General features: G+C 35.1%; 1 long non-coding RNA gene across 2 annotated transcripts in view; it reads left to right on the top strand.

Annotated features, from left to right (window-relative positions):
- Window positions 1-21,382, top strand: part of LOC146438238 (uncharacterized) — a 42,206-nt gene extending 20,824 nt beyond the window's left edge. Inside the window, exons 3-5 of one of the 2 annotated variants that reach the window (XR_014851710.1) lie at window positions 16,901-17,005; window positions 18,965-19,038; window positions 20,367-21,382. This is a non-coding gene — a long non-coding RNA (uncharacterized LOC146438238). Of the gene's footprint in view, window positions 1-15,592; window positions 17,006-18,964; window positions 19,039-20,366 lie in introns of those variants that run through there. The other variant, XR_014851709.1, reaches the window with a different exon arrangement.
- Window positions 21,383-24,200: the final 2,818 nt, after the last annotated feature.

Below are 24,200 nucleotides of genomic sequence, written 5' to 3' on the forward strand. Positions count from 1 at the left end.
TTCAAGCATTTCCTGGAACGTACTTCACAGTTTCATAAGACAGTATATTCAAGGGATAATGTTGTAAAAAAGTGGAGTTTGATTTTTATTTAGAAATAAACCCAAAAAGCTTGTCCTAAGAATTAAATGAAATTTTGCATACTTATATTGTGAGGTCTTTAATATCTCCCTAGAAAATTATTTTTTTACTCATTTAATTTGTCAGCTTATGAAAAACAGAAAATGTAAAGGTATTTTTAAAAGCTGATTTTTGCTTCTCACATATATCTCTTCTCACCTTTATAAGAGTGATGTGTTGCTTAAAAGCTGATAATTTCTTTTTATATATGTAAGTACCTAAGGACCAAGAAAAAAATGTCAGTGTATAGAAATATCTTCAGTTTAAAACCCAAACCAACACGATGGTAAAATAGTAATACATGGATATAATTGATGTAAATAATAGAATATATATTATTTTATATCACATGTAATTTATAAATAGTAACAAATTTCCCTTTCCTGTGCAGTTTACTATAGGTTATGAGAGATAAGCCTAAATTTTCTGGATCCAAACAACATATTGTAAGTATATTATACTTTTCTACCAGCTTCTGTTTATTTCTTCTATTGCAGTTTGCTAATTTTTTTCCCTTTGTGAAATTTTGTTTTGCTTTTTCTGTATAATGAGGGGATGGTTCCCAGCTCAAACACTAGGTCCCTAAGGGTAGAAGACTACTTTAAAGAGAGCCTTGGCAAATAAATCAAAGCAGTTAAAAGTTAGGTTCTGTGAGCAAGCTGTTTTTTTAAAAAACAAACAAAAACGTTAAAAGACCCACCTGAAACAATAGAACTGAAGTTTTCAGAGAGCTGCTGGTTTTAAGCAAGGTGTTTTAAATATAAGTTATATTTAAACTCCGTCAGAATTCTAGTGTTTGTTAAAAGGAAAATTGGATCGGGAGGTCAATAACGCAAATCTGGTACTTTAATTTCATCAGGTCTGATGGTACATCTGATATCTATTGTTAGACTCATCTTTTCCCTACAAGTGTGTCCTGCCTGAGGCCACTTATTTTGAAGGTGCTGTGCTCAGAGGTGAGAGAACTGGAGAACTGCGCATGTTTCCCCAGGTTACAAGCTGCTCCTGAAGGCAAGGGTAACTCAAGTCTTGTTAATAGATCCCCTGGGGCAGATTGGAGTGAAACAGCACTGAATGATTGGGGTTTTATATTTATATATATAAAAAGTTTTATTTTTGAACAATTTGATTGCAATGGAAAGGAGGTATGTAGCCATTTTGGATATTATCTGTAACAGCAATATGGAAGCCTAAAAACAACACTTAAGAAAGCATATAAGGAACAGAAAGACAGAGAAAGAAAGCATAAGAGTAGAAAGATATCACCACCTGGGGATCCAGTGGCAAGACTTGATTGTTGCCATATTGATGCGTGTTGGTCGAATGCTGGTCACCATCCTGATCCTTCAGGGGTGGAGAAAGAGTTCAATGGGTTAATAAATGTTCAGATTTACATGAGAATGCCCAAGTACCTCCCCAAAGAGGGAGTTCTATACTGTCTGTCTCAACACCGTAGATCTGTTACAACACTGTGATCATGCACAGTCCTCTGGTGAGAAACTAATATCAAAAACTTCATTAGAAGGCACTGCAATTAAACTGTGTTATAAGATGGAATTTGAGACAATTTTGATGCTCAGTGCTTGGAATTTTGTACTTGAACTGTTGGAAAACTCAGCCAAGTCCTGACTCAGATGTCTCGCTTCCTAGTTTTAGTGATTACAACTGCAGAAAGGCTGGAAGTGTTAGTAAATTTTCTGTGTGATGTCATGTGGAGACTGCAGGATATCTTTGTTCTGATGTAAACAGTGTTTAACTAGTACAGTATCTCAATATTGAAGTTTCCCAGTACTGAACATCTGTTTTAGGTTACATTTCCTGCTTCAGCATAGCCAAAGCTGTATCCTCCATAGTGAAGCCACTAAGCTTGTTCATTTATCTCTTGTTCATATGCAACTCTTTTCTTGCATTCTGTGTGGAAGACTACAGTCGTTTATCAGACACTATTTATCTGAGCAATTTTCCACTTCTCTTATTATGAATGTATTGACATGTGCATGTGTAACAATGTGAAGAATGTTGGAGGGCATTTTTCAATGCTTTTTAATACCATTATTGTAAAATCTACAAGAGCGTTCATTTTCTAGAAAGAAGGCCTATAAGGTATACATGGTATGAAGGCTTTCCAAATTACATTCAGTTATTTTCTGTTCACACATTTAGTATTTTTTTCATACTGTACAGCCTTTTAAAAAATATTCACACTTTCAGTAATTGCAATGATAAAACACCAAAAAGACTTCCAGTACTGTCTTTTGCTATTTCTCATTTTCCTCTTACCATTATTATCTCATTTCTCATTGCTGTCTAGTCTGACACTATGTAATAGGTCTTTAGGACAGAGTGGGAGCTTTCAAGTAGGTATGAGACCGTTTTTATTCATAGTATTTATCTCTATAAGAGTATATCTGCTGTATAGACACTGACAATATGTGTGCATAACACATCATTATTTCCATATATAGAAATTCATAGTGTACATAGCGCCCAGTGTCTATATAGTGTTCTATTTCCATATAAAATCATAGATAAACTGCTGGAGCAGTTCTACAGTTGCAAATTTATGGACACAACATAACACTCTGAAGCAGTTACACTGATAATTCTTAGTTTCAATGGTGTGAAAATTCATCTTTCACATGCTGAGAGCAGAAGTTCAACAGTAGCTACTCTACTAGCTTTTCTGATAAGTTGTTGTAAGAGAGGTGTTAAGTCTTTAGTTTTAATGTTTACATTGGGGGTATGCTACGTTCAACAAGGGCTTAAGTAGTGTATATCTGTAAAATATTTTTATGCCTTGAAAGGGCCTGGATCATATTCAATGCCAGTTACTCATATCCAGAAATATTTCATTTTTGTTATTGGAAACAATAAGGGAGTTCTTACAACAACAAAAATTAATTTACCTAATAAATTATGGGGAAAATCAAGTCACTTCTAAGATCAAACTCTGATACTAGCATGAAGTCTGTACAGAACTATGTTTACTCCCAATTTTCTCTTGTTCCCAACCTGTTGGAGTACAAAATTGTGCTTACAATGGATGTAGGGGAAAATTTGTGTGCAGGAGCCAAAAAGGACTCCCGCTTGTACAAGCCTGGCAGAGGTATAACTAGCCCAAGCTTGCCAATGTATGTTTCTTCTGTCCCTGCAGCAACATCAAATGATCAATGTCACACAGAAAATCTGAAACTGGAGGGGTTCCTGTACTGGGTTTGCAAAGAGCAGAAAGATTGGTAAGTCAGCATGTGCTCAGGTGGACCAGTGTGGCTGCTCTGGATGAAGCTAGATGTCATACTGCTACTGATATAGGTGCCTGGAGCAGGGCTTAGGGCAAATGCTATGTTGTAACCTGATTTTTAATGTACATAACTCCTAAATTCTCATGTTTAATAAGTGGAGTGAACATTCATAAGAGAAAGTAGATTGACTTGATTTTTTTTGTACTGTCATCTACTTATTCCTGTAACAACATTTGTGCAGAAGGAATCTTCTAGGCTCCCCCTTTTTCTTCCACATCTTGTTTTGCACTAGAGACACTGTAGTAATGCTGTTTACAACTGTGTGCTGTTCTTTGCATCTGAGATACTATAAATGCTAATTAATGACTTTTCTTTCCAGTCCCACCTTCCTCTTCATTTGTAAGCTTTCTGTAAACCTGCCAGAACAGTCCTGCAGTAATTGTCAAATAGATGCATTAAGAATGAGCTCGTATTTTCAGGGTCAGTTTTTTTAAAAAAAATTATTTTATTTGTTATGAACTTCCTAAATACAGTCAAGTAATGTTTTGGGTCTTGTTTTCTCTCTCATCATGCCCAAAGACAGGCTTCAATTAAAAGTAAGTAAGTACAAGTAAGGCTCTATGATTAATTCACTACATTCTTTTAAGTGTGAGGGGAAAAATATGCAAATATGTTGGGCTTTATAGGTAATCATAGGATTTTTGTACAAATAGAACTAAATAGTTACACCTAAAATGAGTCCCAAATTTCAAGTTCTAAAAATGTTATATCTGGCAGTGCTAGTGAAACTAGAGACCCAGAGCACTAAATTTTACACCATAAAATTCCACTTAGACTTCTGAATTTAAAAATACAGTGCATTAATATTCAAACCATGATATCAGGAGTGATAGGCAGGGATTCCACACTCCTCAGAAAGACCTACCACTTGTCCAGGTGGTCTGAGGAAGAGAAGAGAATATCCCATCTAATTATGAATATTACTATTGTTGAGGGTCTTGGGCCACTGGTGTCAAAACCACATCTATCCTGGTTTGATCCAGAAGAGAGTTAATTTTCTTTCTAGTAGTTGGTATAGTACTCTGTTTTGGATTTATTTTTACCTTGTTACATTTAAATTACAATGATGACACTGTATGATTCAATATCCAGGTTATTGAGAGTCATATTTTCATGGAATGGTTTGGATTGTAAGGGAGCTTAAAGATCATCTTGTTCCTATGCCCCCAATGTGCACAGGGACACCTTCCACTAGCCCAGGTTACTCAAAGCCCCATCCAACCTGGCCTTCAACATTTCCAGGGATGGGGCATCCACAACTTCTCTGGACAAGTGGTTCTAGAACCTCACCATCTCACCGTAGAGAATTTCTTCCTAATGTCTAATCTAAACCTGTCCTCTGTCAGTTTAAGGCCATTCCTCCTTGTCCTATCACTACAAGCCCATGTCAAAAGCCCCTTTCCAGCTTTCTTCTCTAGGCTCCATTCTCTCAGCCTGCCTTCATAGGAGAGGTATTTCACCTCTCCTTTTCGAATGCTAGATTAAGTTACACTACAATTCTACTTTTGTGTATTTCCCAATAAAACAAAAAACTACTTAAGTCACTTTAGGTACTCTTTCTTATGCCACTATTAACTAGAGCACAATATGGTCAAGTTTATCCATTTTGACAATTAGGAAGTCTATCTGCAACTCTACCTTGTGTGGTATTTTATTACCTTACTAAAATTTTTTTTTTATAATATGTCTATCCATGTTTAGGCAACTTAAAATAACACCTCTAGAGCCACCTTGCTGAATTTAAGAAATACAGCCTTCCCTGTAATAGTTCACATAGGTGGCTAACTAAAGGTTATGTGAAGCTAAAATGATAGAGGAGAACTGCTAAATCCTTAATCCTTTACAATTATATAGAGGAACTTCAGCCATCCAAAGCAACCCTTTAAGGGACTAATCTCAAAACACCCTAAGCTTGCCACTGATTTCTGAAGGCAGAGAATATTTGGAAAAGGTGAATAGTCTTAAAATGCTTGTTAAGAATCAGAGAGAAATTAGATTTTAAGAAATACCTTAGAGTTGGATCTTTGTGAGAAGGGAATAGGATGAAAGTTACCTTTGTGATATTGACATACAGGGAAAAATTTACAAAAATAAAATATACTTTAATAATTTTGAACAAATTTTTATAATACTAAATTGGAAAGACAGACATAACAGTAAGAATATGATACAAATAAACTCTCCATTTTTCATTACTCACATCCTTGATTCCTAATGATTCCTAGCCCTATGAATATAATGAGTAGGTAATGACAGCTCAATTTCATGCTCTTCAGCAGTAGTAGCTGGGTCTTGCTCACAAATGAGAAAGCTTGAAGCCCAAATCACTCCAAAGTTCCCCTTGCAACAAATGATTGTGCATTTGCATTACTGTTCATGTTTTCTATTGAGAGCCAACAACCCATTCAGTGCCTTCTGAAGCACAAGTGTGTTATTTTTAAAAGATTAATGGTTCTGCAGAATGGTAACATACATAATTAGGAAGCCTGTATTCCCACATTTAACCTGATTCAATGCTCTTCACTTGAAAGAAATGTAGAATTTGGCATTCTAATTGAGTTCTGTCAAAATATGAGCCAAAAGCAATTTAGTTATAAAAAAAAGTAGAATGAAAGCAAGACCAAAATTAGCTTGATCTAGATAGAATCAAAGGCACCTTCTCAAGAGGTAAGACAGGTGAAATTATGAAGAACAGTGATATAATTGTTGAATCTGGAAAAATTAGGAACAGTATCACATAAGGAAGGCTATGGCTAATGGCAGTATTTATGATAGGTACTTGAAAGGTAATGGAGCCTGCAGTGGTTAGCATGGCAAGAAGCTAAAGCCAAGTCATTATATTCAAAATACTATGTAACTGTAACCAGCAGGTACCCATAAATTCTAAGATCACTGCACAGGATATTTAGAGCTCTCTGAATAGCTGTTTCTGTTTAACTGTAAGAAATAGAAAACACAAACATACCAGAAATCATCAAGGGTAACTGTAACTTTTCATTATATTTGTATTTTCTTTGATTAGTGTGGGAGATGGCTTTAATTTCCCCATTAATGGTTTTGGTTTTTTTCCCGCTAACACTATATCTATATCTAAATTGGTTCTGATTGTGTCTGAAACCAGGAATTGTAAAGGAATAGAAATTTGGTGTGTTATGGTATGCAGAAGTTTAACATATTTCATTCAAGAGTTATGGCTGAAATATGGAGTCTAACAACTTGTTATAAAACTTGTGTTAATCTTTTTTCTTTTACTACTATTCATACCTGAGGCTATTTCAATGATTGAAAAGTAATTCTGACATTGTGAATAATACTTAGTTCATGTAATAGATTTCAGAGTAGTACTTGTATGTGAGGAAAAAAAGGGAAAGCATCCTGTGCAAAACCGGCATGTAGTAACTAAAACACAGATATCATGGGAGATTAAAGTATCTAGCAAATTGTATGGCCAAGAAATTTGGGGTTGATAAAAATGCAGAGAAAATTCTTAGGTGGTTCAAGAAATTCCAACAGGAACTAGTATCTTTCTAAGTATTAGTTCTTTAATAATGCGTCTTGAGTAAACTGCCAGAAAGCACAAAACAGGATGTTATGAAGTAATATAAGAATATTGGAAAGATATTAAAGAGCTGTGACTGTTCAGCCTGGAGAAAAGAAGGCTCTAGCTTATCCATGTGTTCGAGTACCTGATAGCAAGATGGGGAGTGAACCAAAAAACAGTTGGTATTTACTATTGCTTGTTTTTATGACTACCCCAATGGATGTTGCACAAAAAAAATTAGAAGCCTTGGTAGATGTATACAGCTCAATTTAAATAACTTTTACACTATCTTTAATTATTTAATTATCATATATTAGAAGATTAAGAAGAAAATGTTGTTGTGATTAATGAAAGTGAAAAGGCAGAGTTCTGGAAATTTCTTCTGTGTAAAAAGAAAAATTTCTGTAAAATTTCTTCATGTACCATGATAAAAAAAAAAAAGATTTTTCACAACTTCTTCTGCTCCTGAAATAATAGGCTGGAATGCACATAGTCTCCATAAATTGAATTCTTGTTGATGTCCAGTATCTCTTTAGTAAACACTCTGGTAAGGCATAGGAAAACATAAGGAAAAGAGCTGGTGAATAGTAATGATGCTTGGCAAACCTTCATAAAAGGTTTAATAATGGCAATTATGATACGAATATCTACAGCAGTGGAAAATTTCAGTGGACCTCTGATAATAAACATAATTAGTAAGAAGTCGAGAATGGACATTGACTATAGTCTGTATCCTGTGAAGAATTTTTTCCTTTATTTTTTTCTTTTAAACCAACCATGCTTACATTAGTAGTTTACACACTAATTACTCACAGGTCTTTCATACAGCTTGACCCAGGCACTACAATGATTCAATTGCATTCTATTGTAGAGCATGCGGCTATATTGTATTACTGCTTGTTATGGGATTTTATTTTCAGTTCTTATCAAGATGTAATATTCAAACAGTAACACTCACACTATTTTTCAGTGTAAGACAGCTCCACATTTACGTTTTTTTCTCAAGACTGTAGGTTTGGGTAGCAATTCTGGATTCATGGAAGAGGTTTCCAGCTGAAATGTGCTGTCCTAAGGAGAAATGACATGTGAATGCTTTTATATTTTCGGCTGCTTGACTAGAGAACTGCTTTTAGATCATTAGACTTTGCTGACAGAAAGGTACAGCAGTGCTTTTACATCTGTTTAAAAGTTTACAAAACAGAATCACGGCAAGGCACATAGTATTTCTTCATCTTGCTTACTAAGTGAAGTTCTTCCTAAATAATACGACAATCCCTCAATGTCTTCAGCGAAACAAAATGAAAGGAAACCTTGGAAGTCCACAGAAACACCTGCGGAATGAGTTAATAAGCTTTCTGGTTATCAGTTGAGGAGAATGTAGGGTAAGGTTTACTTGGGGATGTGCTGAAAAACAAAAAGGACAGACAGGAATGGTGGTGCAATCTAAACATCTGATACACAACAGGATTAAAATTAGATAATATTATTATGTTATTTAGTAGTTGTTATACCTTTCAGAATTTACTTATCACATAACACAGAAGAGGATTTTTTACCTTACCCCAAAGGAAAAACACTTGAATATGACTTGCTAAAATTGACCTTTTTCTTACACATTGTGACTTTTACATGACAGTATTATGATAAACTGACTCTAGCTTCGGATTTATTACTCAACCCTGACCTTTGGTTATATTAGAATATTGCCTTCAACCAGACTAAATAATAATGTCCCTGTGAATGTAAGGAACTGGCAGGTCCGAGATGTCAATTGCCAGCTCAATTTTCCTTTCACCTAGGAGTACAGCATGTCACAGTGCTTTATTGATCTAAGAGTCATTAGAGTTCAGTGTTATAACTCCAGTTTTCCACACAGTGCAATACAGTGCACTGTAAAAGGCATGAGGCATGAACTGGAGCATGATTCCAGCTGAGACTGGTCAAAATTTGGAATGTTTATTTTATCAGAAATAAGTATAATGATTTTGATTTATTTTTTTCCTAAGTTGGAACATGCAGCCAAAACATCTTTGGAAAGATACTCAAAATGATCCTTCCAAAATTATTAGTGCAGAGTATTTTTAGTATTTACCAGAAAAAAACATATTCTTGAGATTTAAGTGCTTAGTTTTGATGTTACTGGAACACTTCAAACAATAACTTTGTTGCAACTACACTGCACTCCTATTTAGTGTGGCATAGTAAAATATTTTGATTTCATGATTTACTATAATATTCAAAGTAAACTATATCATTATATTTCAAAGAAACTTCTTGACAACTTTTTTCCCATATGTCAGATAGATTTTGCTGAAATATTTTGATTTAATAAAATCAGTATTGGTTGTTAAAAATGGTTTAGGTAGTCAGAAAATTTTCAATCTGCTGTAAACTAGAGTATAATAATGGATAAAAGCACCTTCTTGCAATTTTCACTCATCATGAGTCAGAAGAATTAATGTAACAAGATGTCTTTCAAGGGGTGCTGCAGTTTTGTGTGGCGTTGCTTTTCAGATAGGGACTGAAATCAGTAAGATTCTTTCTTTAGAAAGGACTGTGATTATAATCCCCTAGAAAATTGCATTATTGAAATAATAATAATGCATTTATGTAACATCTACATAAAGATTAAAGAGCTTGACATACTATTTTTTTTGTGCTGTGGTGCTAGGATTCTTCTGCATACTGAAGCACATCTCTATAGCATTCAGGCCTTAACCAATTTTTAAGCATAGAATCATAGAACAGTTTGTGTTGGAAGGGACCTTCAAGATCATCAAGTTTGCAGTTTAATATTTTCTTTAAACAAAGTACATATTGATGGGGTTTTCAATATTTTCAGCAGTTTTGTACAATTATTTTAAGTGCACATTTTTCCTTCCTTACTCATAGTGGATAGAAACATACTCTTTAAGTTACCTAAACAACTTAATAAGACTGGAGGTGATGAGTGAAATAAAAAACATTGATGCTGTTTAACAAATAGCAGTCTCCATCAAATTCACATTTGTTAAAACCTAATTTTGTCACTATTACATTTGAAGACATACTTAGGTACTGTACATAATATTTTATGCCTTTGAACATGATCTTTAAAATTCACTGGCTGTCATTGAATGATCCCAAAGAGGTCTCCAGTTGTCTCATTTAAAATCAGAACTGTTTACAACAGGTATAGGATTTTACTAGTTTGATGGCAGCAACAAGGTTACCTTTAAAATGTTTGTGTTAAATCAAAGGTGCTTTCTGGAAAAAAATTCAGTACGTGATGCACTGAAACCAGCCTTCAGTAGGCAAAATGGTCATAGAAAAATATTCCAACTATTGCTCACTTTATGTGACTGATCTGATAAGGCCAATACACCAGAAGCAGTTTGTTATTCCAAGAACTCTAAACTTCATCTCACTTAAGGAAAAAAATTAAACAAGTCAATTGTCATTTTCAACTCTTTAGAAGACTCTGCATCTTATTTTACAAATCAAATACTTGTTCCTATTATGATGGAGGAAATAAAAATGCAACTTCTGTCTAGAAATTACTGCCTCGCTTATTTCTATTTTATGAGCATTTCTTCCCCCTGACTGAGAACGCAGTTTAATTGCTCAATAAAAGTGTAAGGTTTTAAGACAAAAAATCTACTATAAAATTAAATGGGATCTAAAAAATGTATGCTAAACAATGTGTCAGTTCATTGCACCAGAGCTGGTGGCTTTGAGAGCTGAGAATTAAAGGGTCAGATTCATTAAAGCTGTATTGATGTCAGATGAAGTTGAGGCAGCATTTTGTCCTAAGTTTACAGCATACTCAAATTCAGCAAAGCTGACACAAAAATTTTGTGGAACTGATCACTACTGGGGATATGAGGTCTTTATTCAAAGATAACCACACCTTCCGAAATGAAAGAAAAGTCAGATTGCAACACTTTGTCATTTGGGGGCTTTGGGCTCTGTGGCATTTTTTTTCTGAGAATTTCATTTACTGAGCAGTGACAAGGTAGACAAACTGAATTCTCCTTGTGTGCTGTGCTATTCAAAATTGATTTAAAAAGACTGCAAAGCCTAGGATTTAAAGCTCCTGAGGAAAGGATGTTGGAGATGCACCACAGGGGAAGGATTTTTGCCTGTAGCATTCGTAGAGATTCACAGATTTGTGAATAAAGCCAGTGCCTGACAGTTTGAGAAGATGGCACTCCACAGAAACTCCTGTCAGCTATTGCCTTCACCTCATGAAGCACTTGGTATTTCTGTGCTGGAAGAAATGCTCCCATTTCTTTAACCTTCAAACCACAACCAGGGCATGTTTTCATTCCCATTTCAGCACCCTGTCAAAACAATAGTAGATCTCAGGGACTGTGACCAAACAGTGGTCAGAAGGACAGGCCCAGGGTTGGTGTGCAGACAAGGTTTTCCCCTTGCTCTGCTCATGGAGGAGATGGACACTCCTGGGCCAGGTGGCACTTTGGTGGCAGGAGGCCATGGCCCCTGGAAGGCAGTGGTGCAGAGAGCAGACTCTGAGAAACCATTGATGAGACAGTTTGAGGTCATGCAGAGGCTTCCAGTGTCATTTTGATATAAAATCAGAAAACCTGAGGGTGGTTGGGGTTGTGAAGTTTTTAGAATTACTTATATATACCAAAGCAAAAATCAGGGGTTTTATAAGGCAATGTGATATTAAATTTTAAATTGTAAATTCTTTCCATAATCCTCTCCGGGATTAAAACATATCAATGAGTGAAATATTATGGACACTTTTACACATATTTGCTTTCAGTTGTTTAATATATATTTCATTGTCTGTAAAATCCTTGCATCACTAGAGAGCCTAAAATAGCTTGCTTCTGAAGCTGAAGCCAAGTAGACTTCATTGTAGTGGAAATGGCATACTTTATTCTTCATTACTATTTTTTTGTTTCACTGCTAACCTTTGTACATGATAGCTTTCTATCTGCCACTTATCTTAGATGTCCAGGTTGGAGAAGAAAGAATTCCATTCTAATAAGTCCAGATTTTGTAAAAAGGTAAACTCACTGGCCCTACCGTCGTCCTTAACCAGGGAGATAGGACTTTTTCTTACAGGTTGCACCCTTGAGTCTCAGCCATACTTGTCAGAGAAGTATAAATCTTTACAGGATTATGCTGGCAGAATCTCTCACAGTTCTCATGATCTGTTATTAAAATTCCATTTTGTGGATATTTCATGAATTTATGGATTTGCTCCCTGATGAATTGTTACATCATAACACACAGCTGAGCAGAAGGTGGAACAAATTTTGCGTCACTGACCGATTCAGGATGAAACATTTACCAGCAAGGAACACTTGTGGACGCTTTGGTTACTCTGTTTGACACCTCTGTTCCCCTGACATTGATTCTGTTTCCAAATGGCCTCTGAATATTTGCAGAAAGCAAATGCATAAAGCATGTGGAAAAATTCTTGTTCGAGTAATGGTAAAGGAAAAAAAGATTGCACTTGGAAAAGCTCTGGGTAATAACAATTATTAATGCTTCTCTCCAAAAAGAGAATGATTAGATCCTATTTTATCTGTTGCAACCTTGTAAAATGCCAATACAAGTAAGCTGACTTTTCAATTCATGTTTGCAGTTCCTCTAGCATACCTTTCATAACCAAAAGGAAAGAAAGAATATTTATTTTCATTTTTGTGTTTCAGAAACAGTTGCTTTGAACATGGTAAAATTAATGATCTCGTGTTGCAGTTCCAGAGCAGGGAAGTGCTGCTGACTTGCATGGGAGTTCTCAGATTGCCATTGGAAAGTATAATTTTGGATTGATCTGGTGCTTTTTCATCCTTCTAAATGTTTCATTTTATGTATAAAAAAGGTGGTGACACTAATTTTTCTAGCTACTTCTAGCGCTTCAGAAAAACCCAAAAACATCTTTCTTGCTTTGTTTTGGAATCTGGCACCTTTCATTAAAACCAGAAGACCTTATATCTGGACACTACATATTACAAACACTATGTGGATGTTAAAATATTGTGTCCATTTTTACACCTATATGCTTTCATTTTTCTGCATAATATATTTCTTTATCAAACCCTTGCATCACTGAGGAGCCTAAAATACCTTCACATCTACGTAGGCCAAGTATTTTCCTTCTCTGTTCAACAGTCCTTAGTTGGACCAGGGGCTTTTAATAACTCTTGATAATTTATTCTATAAAAAGACACAAGTTTATGCTTGCCACTGAGATTGCAATCAGATGTTTAATTTCACTTAATTTTCCATTGTATTTTACCTATTTTTGTGAGGCAGGTCAGTCAAATATTAGTTATTGAAATAAGAAATGCTCATACTATAGGCATCTGAGTAAGAGGTGTATGCTTTCCTGCACAGAACTTTTATTTCTAAATGCTTTACGATTCTCTGAATAATCATTCAGAATTTCAAATGTTTATGTTTTTAAATAATATTTTAATAACTCAATGTTTTACCAAAGAATCCCTTCACCCACTTTGATATTCCCAAGTCCTTTAATTGCTTGGCACACCCAGAAAGCTTCACCGCAAGTGATCAAGGCTGTGAATGACTTAAAACATTGTGGGAATTACCTTCTATCCTGATTAAATCATATGGTAAGTAATGCACTCATTCATTTTGAATAAACTTTCAAAATATGAAATTAGTTGGCTCTGATTTTCCCACAATGTCATTTTCTGAAGCAGCCTCAGTACTCAGTCTGAAGCACTTTGCCATGCTTTTTGCTAGATAAATTATAAAGTTGTACTTTGATATTTTATTTCATTTTAGAAAACGTGAACCACCAATTGGAAGGAACCCCACAGTTCTTCAGTGCATGTAGGTCTCAGGAGGCATAAGTGAAGAAACTTTTTTATTTTGCTCTGCCAAGTCTGGGTCAGTCAGTGAAGCAGGCAAAGTATTGAAGAGGCATCCACCTTCACCCTGGAGCAGAGAGAGATAATTCTTCGTTCTTGGTTGTTGTATTTTATGTAATTAGGATGTATTTTTCCAATCATTCTGGATGCATTCAAGTTGTAAGTAGTTCAGGATGCACATAGTGAATTATTATACTGTTGGCTTATACTGGAAGCTTTATGAGCAGTTCTGCATCCTGATTTGTTAGAGGAAGATGAAACCCCATAAAAGTCAAGCTGAAAGCTACAAAAAACATTACTGCTTTGTTTTTCCTATTTATGAAGCACTGAACTGTAGAGTACTCTAATGATAGCTTGTATTAATTTTAACAAACTTGAAAATCTTGCTGACTAGTCTAACATTTAGGTGCTTTTTCATTCTGTTTCTCATCAACCTTTAGCTTTTTGCTGGAGGCACCACATTTGTTATGTTGGTGTAAATAGATAATTACAAACAGTGGTAAAATGAAACACCACCACTGGTAAAGCTGAGGGTCTTTTAAAGGTTTCATCCCACTCAGCTACAAAAAAATTAATTTAAAATACAATGTATGGATTGCAAACATATCAGTTTTATTAACACAAAACCTTTTTTTTTGTTCTGCTCATGAAATAGCTTCAATTCTGTTAGAATATACAGAAAATATTCTGTTTCATAAAACTAACATTTTCTGTTTCTTGTTTTCTACTTACACATGAACAGTGGAATTCTTCTTCAGAAACTGCCCATGGGATTTGGGGGGAAAAAAAAAGTAATGCCTCTTCTCACAGCCTGGTCTTTAACTAAAGGTTAAATGGTGTAGCAGTTGAAACTCAGGTGATCCTGAGCTGTCTGTTGGAGGTGATCTTTAGCCTCTTGTAAGCAGAGCTTTACTTTGCAAAGACCCAGGGGATGTGTTGTAGGGGAGGTGGGTTATAATGCCTGACATGTTGTACTGGAGACCTGAAGAAGAGGATACTACAGAGGGAATAATAAATGTTAAGAGAACAACATGAGGCATGCCAAGTGCCTTCATTCAGAACCTTAACCTGCAGCTGCATCTACTGATGCTGCTTCAAATTTATTTATGTCTAGGTAGAATATACTTTACATAGGCCCTGTAAACACTACAGCTCTTAATGCTTTCTTTGGCTTTTGTTCTATTCCATTATCCTGGGTGAAATTCATCCTGGGAGCAGACACTGGGCATAAGATTACATGAGACTCAATGAAGTTGTCATATTAAAATGTAATGGGATGTGGACTACATGCTGGCCCTTTTCCAGGGATGGCTTTTACCTTTTTTGGCATGAATTTCTGATTTCTTCCTTTGTGAAAGGTCCTCTATTTCTGTCAAGGTGTCTTTGTGCACCTTAGAAATTAATACATATTTTACTCCTTTATTGAAAATGTGACAAGAATACTGGAAAAAAGGTAATGTCTTTTCTATTTTTTCATCATAGTGAGACTAGTTGCAGAACAGGAAAAAGAAATAAGTATAAATTCACTGGCACTTCGTAAATATTATTTGTAAGGAATATCCTCAAAATCATATTCCTCCTTTTTTTCCCTGTCCCATTTTAATATCAGCATGTGCTCCAACGGACCTTAAAAAAATTATAAATATATTAGACCACTTTTTTTTAAATTTCCCTGCTATGCAAAAGAGTAATCAATATTACAGCACTGTAGTTTTTTGATGCCCTGATTCTGTTATGCATAAATACCATGCAATATGAGAATGCAAATACCATGCATAAAAATCATGCAATATGAGAATGCATATTGCATCCACAGGTTTTACTAACCTTGTTTTCATATGATCTTTGATAAAAGTAAGGATAATACCCTGTCATAAATCTGAAAACAGGGATGTATTTTATAATAATCTTTTTGAAACATCAAGTTACAGAATTCACTTTTGCCATCTGCTTAGCACTGACTTATCAAAAGTTGTATTATAATTTAATTAATTTGCTGGTTTTTTCAACTATGACAGTAAGTTTTAAAGTTTTTTTTCATATTGTGTATTCAAGTATTTATGCGTATTCAATTTTCCCTATGCTTCATGGAAGTCACATTTTCAAGGAGAGCAGATAGCTCAGGAAAAAAACTGCACATACAGACACACTCAAGCACAAATGCTGTATTTATGACATAGTTTATTCTGATAGAAACAGAAATTAGGTATGTTGGGTGAATGGGAAAATTTTAGGCTAAAGAAAAAATACTTTTTTTTTGTTGTCCTTGCATTAGAAGGAGAAACAGTAGCCATATGCAGTTTTCCAGGGGTATTAAAATAGTCTAGTGTTAGAACTGTGTAAGCAAATGTGAATTGCAAGATAGGAATAAGGCATATGGCAAAGTGGTTGAATATCTTATTGCAGGAGCTGTAAACTGATTTCATTTTAGGTCAGTTATTGACGTTCCCCAGATCTCAAACCACAGCTTCTACAATCCTCCTTTAGCAATATTCTTCATTTGTGTCAAATGTGGTGTTTTATATTGGTTTTTTTTCAAAATAGAAAAATTCTCTTGCATTTTCTAAGTAGTTTTAAGAGGCAAAAACAAAAAGCAAGTGCTTTGTATCAAGCTGAATAAATGACTGAAAAAAAGAGAAGGTTGTTGCTTTCCAACTTCTTTCTTATGCCACAGCTTCAAAGTGTGACTAACTGGTTGTTACACTCTGTAATAAATATTCTTCAACTGAAGAAGTGTTCAATTGGCTGTTAACACTTTAAATTAATCAGTGTGTACCTCATAGCCTGCTAGAACTCATTTTTGAGACTGTAAAGTGCCATGTCTGTCATCTTCTAGTACAACATATATACACACTTTTCTCCACAATACCTTTAAAGTAACTCTAAAGTGATCTCCAGGGACCATACTTGTCATGAGATAATTACTGTCCTGTACTATATGAAACTCTTGACTGCTCTTCCTGTTTTAGGATATCCCAGGAGAATAATCACTGTATAACAATGCCTTTTCTATGGTGATTTAATATCTTCTTATGCTGATTGACAAAGCAGCCAAAGATGAAATTAATTTATCTTGTACCAGTAGTTTCTTGGCACAGTTTGAAGCAAAAAGACATCAAGCAATGCTACTCAGAAGTGTACAACTGTCCTCCTTCCTGAAATCAGGTTTCAGCTACCTACATGTAAGAAGGTATGAAACACGACACCTGGTAAGCTCATTTTTCTCAACCACTTTTTCTAATCAGGTTTAAGATTTCACTGGGTATTTCCTAGCTGAATATGCACAATTTATGAATATGCACCTGAGCAATTTACAGTTAGGGTCTCATTGGGGTTAGGTCACCACTGCCAGGTGGGGTTGGGTTGTACAAAGGTAACCCAGATACCCAAATATAGGAGGAAGCAAATCAGGAGGACCTGTGCAGGCTGACTTTGCTGAGCAGAGAGGGAGTGGGAAACTGCTGGGGAAACCTCAGTGGTTCTGTGCACCTTTTTCATGGGAGAATGGCACAACTGCTTCTCTTAGGCTCTCCAAGGGATGTGATACACATCTTGGTCAGACTAAAACTTGGAACACAGCTGCTGGGGCTAAAAGGTTGCTGTTCCTGACCACCTCACATACCAGCATTTCATGGAACAGTTTTTCACCTCATGGAACAGTTTTCTCCCCTCCCAGCCTCTGTGGTGTCTAGCTCCCAGAACAGCTAGACCTTCTCATTCAGGGGGCAAAGCCTGTGTTAGTTTGTAAGATTCTCTGACTCATGTCAGTAAAAAAACATGGTACTTTGAAAGGAAAAGGGAACCAGGTCAGAGGCAGTTTGAAAAGGAGAGGAGGGAAAAAAAGCATTTACAAATCCAAATTAATATTTTAGTTGTCAAAGGAAGAATGACTGCTTATTAAAGATAGGGGTTTAGTTTTGTGAATGTTTTTATGGCTACATGTTCTTTTGAAATATGTCCATCTCTTTTAACAAAGAAAAGTACCAAAACCCCAAAAATCAACACCTTAAATTTTATTTCTTATGTAATGCAGCAAGGAGGCATATGAAAAGAAGGCTGGAAACCATTTAAATAATTGTTTGATTTATTTTGAGAAAAAGTGAAGTTATATGGGAATTTCTTATTCCTCTCTCCGTCTGAAAGAAAGAGATAAAGAATGATATACCAATGATTTGTGGTGCAATTTTTGATTTGTCCTTAAGATATTTGAGAAAATATTATCTTTATTTCCCCTTTTTCTTCTCATATTATTTGATATGTGGGAAAATTAATAAAAGAAATTACATACAAAAAAGCAGCCCATAACTGCTGCATACTCAATTTGATAAATGTGAGCCATACTCAGTGTGATATTTAACAGAAATGAAAATATGAAGGTACTAAAATTATACCTCTTTTTTTTTTTCTCTTCATTTGTTCTGTTATTAAATGAAAGGAAATCTGAATATTATGTATCTTGACAATGGACTCTTACATAGTGAAACACCATTTAGTGTTATTAAAATGTGAGTTATTCTTGTAATTGAATTTTTTTCAACACTGAAACAATGATTGATGTACATAATATTCACTTGATAATTCACAGAAAATACAGTAATAGTAAATTTCTAAAAGCAATTAAGTTGTCTTTCGCTAACATTGAAATTACAAGCAAAGAATGCTTATTAAATTAATAAAAGTGATGCATATATAATTGAGATTGAGGTAGAAACTAATATAAACTGAATTAAAACATATTTTTACACATAATAATCCTCTAATAATACTTCTGTTTGCTTAGACAGGCAACCACAAGCTCCATCTATGCACCTTGATGCGGAAGTGAAAATATATGTTTAGGTTAAGCAACACTAAATTAATGGCTGTACTGAATGCTCTTAGAGGTCTTTTCCAACCTTAATGATTCTACATCACTGAAAAACTCATCACAGAAAGCTTTATGAGGGGGAAAGGCAGCCCAGTGCTTCTTTCTCTGTTTTCCATATGGAAAATAAGAACTTTTCCCCACCTTACTGTTATGTTGGTCTTCATCTGTGTAAGATCGTAAAGAAGGTCTCAGGTGCTATGGTAACAGTGACTTATGAGCCTGACAAATCACAAAAAAATCACTTTATCATTTGAATAAAATGAAAAATGTATTTGCTTGTAGAGACATAGAAAATTAAAAGAAGGCAGAGAAAGCCTGGAAGGATGATGTGCACAAAGCAAAGACAAGCACAGAATGTAAGTGCAACAGTGTTGTGGTGCCATGCAATGAAGAATTTCATAGATGGTCAAAAAAAGAGTGACTTCCAGAACCACCTTAAAAGCAGGAATTATATAAAGACCTTCCCATTGTGGTCAAGATACAATTTGCCATACTTTGGCAATGCTTGTTCTCTGGTTGTTATATATTTTACAGAAGAAAGTATTTAGAAAATACTCATTTAAATTATTTTTGCTATCGCTTTTTGTTGATTATTAATACCTATTCTCGATCATAAAGACTGAATGGTTAGTGTGGGGGGAAAAATATATGATATATATATTTTAGAAATCTCTGAAAATGAGGTGAAAGACATGCCTGCCATTGGCAGGGCCTTTGGAATGAGATGATTTTTAAGGTCCCTTCCAACCCAAACCATTCAATGACTCTGTGATGACTCTATGAAAAGCTTCAGTCTTACTGCCATAACCCAAAGTTTCACTACTCTTTATAGGTTATAAAAGAGAGGCTCCTTGTGCTTTTCGGAACTTAGACTTCTTGGATTCCAATTATTGGAGTCTCAGTGAAATATCATGTACCAAATACTACTCTAATGTTGCTAGTTTAGAATTGTTTCTTGGAGAAAAAAATCCATGTATGAAAGCAAAGCACCTTACTTTCTTTCAAACACTGCAATTGTTTGAAGCTATTCACAGATTATACCATGGCTTTGTCAAATTTTCCTAGAAATCTTCCTAAAGTGTGTTTCCAAGTAAATGATGAATCTGTTGAGTGCATGTCTATGAATGTTATTTCTAGGTAAAGAGTGGCACTGAAGTCCTGCTCTGTTTCCTTCTGGAATTCCAAATAATCTTCCTAAAGCAGTGTTTTCTATCCATGCTCAGGCTTTTGGCATAAAGAGCAGGAGAACCAAAGTGCAGGAAAAGCTTTGCTTCTCTGGGACTCTTGGTTTCCATGATTTATTCCAAAACACTCCACATTGATTTACCCAAATGAAGTGATAACAGGAGTTTTGTTCCATGGGACCAAGGCTTCTCACCAAATCACTGCCTGTAATTCAATGTCACAGTGTCAGCAACAGAAAAACCCCAGCCTTTTCTTCATATGGGACTTGCCTGTATCTTTGCTTTCTACTGCTTTGTAAGAGAAGTGAAATATGCACACCTGAGCACCAGCTGTTACTGTTGGCAAGCCTCCACTTGCACAAGTTATAGAGGTGCAGGGTGACAAATTAACACCATCACACCGGGAAAATGGTTCCTGTGTTCTTTTTTTATTACTAGTTGAAGTTTCTTCAAGTGTAGCAAAGCATAAAACTATGTTTTTGTTCTTTCCTGGATGGCAGGACTGACCTTCAACCAAATATTTAAGGAACTCTGCAGAGCCTGATGTGCTCCACACTGCATGATTTGATGGGAAGGAAGCCTAGCTCTACAGGAGGGCATCGAGAAAGTGAGATAAAGCAGCACTTTGAAAGGAGCAGCAGCAGGACATATCTCAAAATATTATCAAAGAAAACTGTTTTCTTAAAGGGCAGCCGTCTCTGTTGAAGAGGTAATACATTTGCATTGCAACAATTTTGGAAGGTATGTAATTTTCAGTGTGGTGTCATGGCATTCAGACTAAATACCACACACAAAAAGAGGTTTTTATAATCTATTGTATGTTTTTAAAACCTGCCTGAAAGTGTGTCTGTGACTATAAAGAACTTCAGCAGTTTAAAGAGTTCTGCAACTTTCTCACCTAAATGAAAAAATATTTCTTTCCCCTTTAAAGGAAGACATACAGATAAGTATTAGAAGTATTTGTTGGAAGTGTAAATGCTATATATAGATGTTATAGATATATAGAGCAGATGTGGTAAAAGCACATTATAGAAAATATTTCTTTCCAGTTTCATTTATTTTCTCCAGAATGTGTTTCTGAAGGAACCATCTAGACTCTTACATGTAAATGTCAGGAACAATATTTTTAAAGAAAGAATTCATAAAACTTACTTGAAAATAAATTTGGAGACTTACACACATACTGTCATATAATATTTCAGTGTGTTTTTATAAAATGTTTAAATGTTCTATGATTATCACACTTGAATATATAACATCAAGACTGAAGGCAAAGGAATGTCAGAAGAAATACATTATAAGAATAAAATTACATCAAACTAGCCTTCTAAGTAAGTAACACTCAGGCGTGGCACTGGCAAAGTCAAAACAAATAATGATTTTCATGTTCAAATTCATATCTGAATGATACTATCAAGCAACTGTGCCATGAACCCTGTACCTTGTCTGAATGTTATATAATCTTTCTCTCTGATTTAGTCAAATTGTTTTCATTACTCTGGGCTTTAATTGTAACATGATAAAATGAGCATAAACATCTAAATTTACATGATATGCATGCTAGGTGGCCTCTTTTCAAAAAAACTCTTCCCCACAAAAAAAACCCAAACAACAACCAAAAAAAAAAAACCCCAAACCACTTCCCACACAATAAAAAACATAACCATGACTATATTTAAGAAAAATATTAACGGAATTATTCCAGTTTTTGACTAACACTTTCAAACTTAAAAATTCAACTACAGATATTTGCTATGAGCTCTTAACTGTCCTGATTTATCTGAGCATGATTTGATTGTCTTAGCATCCTCTTCTGCCAAAATGCTGCAGCATTAGAAATGTATCAACACAGTTGCTGATGATCCTACTGGTCAGAGCAACATTCCTTAACTGCTGAATCCCATCTCTGACAGGGCCAATCATAGGTGCATAGGGAAAGCATATTGAACATATAGGTAGAGTAGATGCATGATCTTTCAGTATTTCCTCCAAAAGTCAGTAATTTATATTTTATTATTTTCCTCTCATATAATATATTCTAGCTTTTGATGGGAATCCTTTTATTACTTTAATTATTTCTTAACCCATTTTGGTTACTGCCAAAAGCCATGACAAAGTTATATTATTTATAGTTGTTATTTTCTTTCACTTGTTTAAATCTCTTGCTTGATATTTTAAGGGCATCACATAGTTCAAGTGTTTCAGCATGAAAAAGTGAACAGATTTTTTCCCCACATAATTCAGAGCCTTCATAAGCCCATAGTGCTTTATCAGATTCTCTCCAAGCCATCCCTTTTTCAAAGTGGATAATATATAGCTGCCTATATATTTTTATAAAGAAGCTACCCGATGGTTTGCCTCATCACCCTTTGTTTGATGTCTATGGTTTTCTTTTTTTAAATTACTAATTGAAGTGTGTGTAACGAAATTTATCAATTTTCTTTGTGCATTGTTGCAGAATAACCTAAATTCCTCTAGGAAGCTGAAATTCCAGCAGTGATCTTCCTTTCCTCTGGCAGTAAAGCTGATTGAAAGTATAAGTAATCTGCTTAACATGCTGGCAATCTCACATTGAAATATTGAGCAAATATCACATGACCTGTGTGATTTATTACTATTCAATTTATTGATCTCTTATTGAAAATGATTTATTAGCATGTCTGACTGAAACAATTCCTCAGACTTATCTCTTGTAAAGAATACTCTATGTACAAGCTTCCCTTAGCTTCTCAGTATTGAGATGCTCAAATGTTCTGTGGTGGCTTTTTCTTCCCATAACATTCCTGTCTGTACTACAGATCTATTCACCCTAAAAACGCAGCTCTTTGGCACAGGATTGCAAGGCCACACAGCTGTTGGGAAGATTCTATGCTTATGATAAATATGTAAAATCATTCATAGCCTTGGACTATTTACTAAGACATTCCTCAAATCTTTTTGTTTTTTGTCTTGTATTTTTAATGGTTTCACATTTGTCCTGTCAAAGGTAATGATTCTCTTGGTCTGATTTACTAGCAACTTCCCTATCTCTGATTTATTTTTGCTGTAAGATCCTCCTCTTTCATTATAAATGGCCTCTTTTTTCAGAGACAGGGCCTTTTAGATGGGCTTTTGCTCTAGTGCTATTTTTATTCTGATTGGCTAGTGTGGTGCCTTTATCTGTTTTCCATGATGTATTTTACCCTGTGAGCTGCTCTTTTTCATTTCCTTTTGTCTTCAAGCTTCACATTTTTATATATCACTGCTAATTGAAGGCAAGAAACTATGAATAGTTGATACTGTTTCTCATATTTCTATAAGGATATAGTGACTGTCACAAAGTCACTATTTGACAACTGTTTTTTGAACCAAGTCATGCCCTTGACCCAGGATTAAATCAGGTTGTTTTTTCTCTCTTTTTGCAAGCTCTGAAAAAAGCTGCTGTGAGTAGCAGTCATATATGACATCAAAAACATGTACTTTAAATTATATATCATCTGACATTTATCTGCTTTGGATTATATTTTCATTTATGGCTTTATTGACCATTTGGTACAAGATTTACATTAAGGAGTCTAACTGAGGCTTTCTTCTGACCTAAAAATAGATCAATCAAACTTCTGATCCTGTTCACTTACATAGAGTGAACTGTAGTTACTACTGAAATGCAAGCCAGAATTACTTTGGGAACCTTCATTTCAAAAGGGCCATGGGAAATCTAGTCCACAGATAAGGAATGAAAATATACTGGTTTTTAAACAGGGAAGGAAGAAATTTCTTCCATAAGCTGAAGAATCTGATATTAAGGCAATGTTTTCAGGCACATGGTGTGATTCTTGAGGTGTCCTGTGCAGGGCCAGGAGTTGGACTCAATGATCTTGATGGGTCCCCTCCAACTCAGCATATTCTGTGATTCTAAGAGATGTTTAAAGATTAAAGCAAATTTCACCAAAGAGCAGACATAGGGATAGGCCCCAGAGGAGCTGTGGAGTTCTGCAAGAGTAAAATAAAGTTGCCTACAGAATAATGGCGAATATTGTAAAACTTCCTTGGTTACACAAGACTCAAAACTCCTCTTTCTCCCCCCAGCTGCAGAATAGAAAATTGCTCTTATGAGGAGAAATACAAGCTAGAAATTGTGCTTTAATTTAGACTTTTGCTATGTGGTGTATTTTGTAATTTCACTTGACAAGGTTTCAAGATAACTAGAAGAAATAAGTATTTTCCCAAATTACTAAGGTATGTCTCTGTTTTGCTGAGCCTGTGCATTTGCTACACATTGGATTTGTACTAGACTCTGGTATTCCTTCTCTGAAATGGCAAACATACCCATGGAACTCCACACAAAGTGCCAT

The sequence above is a fragment of the Lichenostomus cassidix genome, chromosome 4, assembly GCF_008360975.1.
Source record: "Lichenostomus cassidix isolate B80296 chromosome 4, HeHo_3.0, whole genome shotgun sequence".
In the NCBI taxonomy this organism is placed as follows: Eukaryota; Metazoa; Chordata; class Aves; order Passeriformes; family Meliphagidae; genus Lichenostomus; species Lichenostomus cassidix.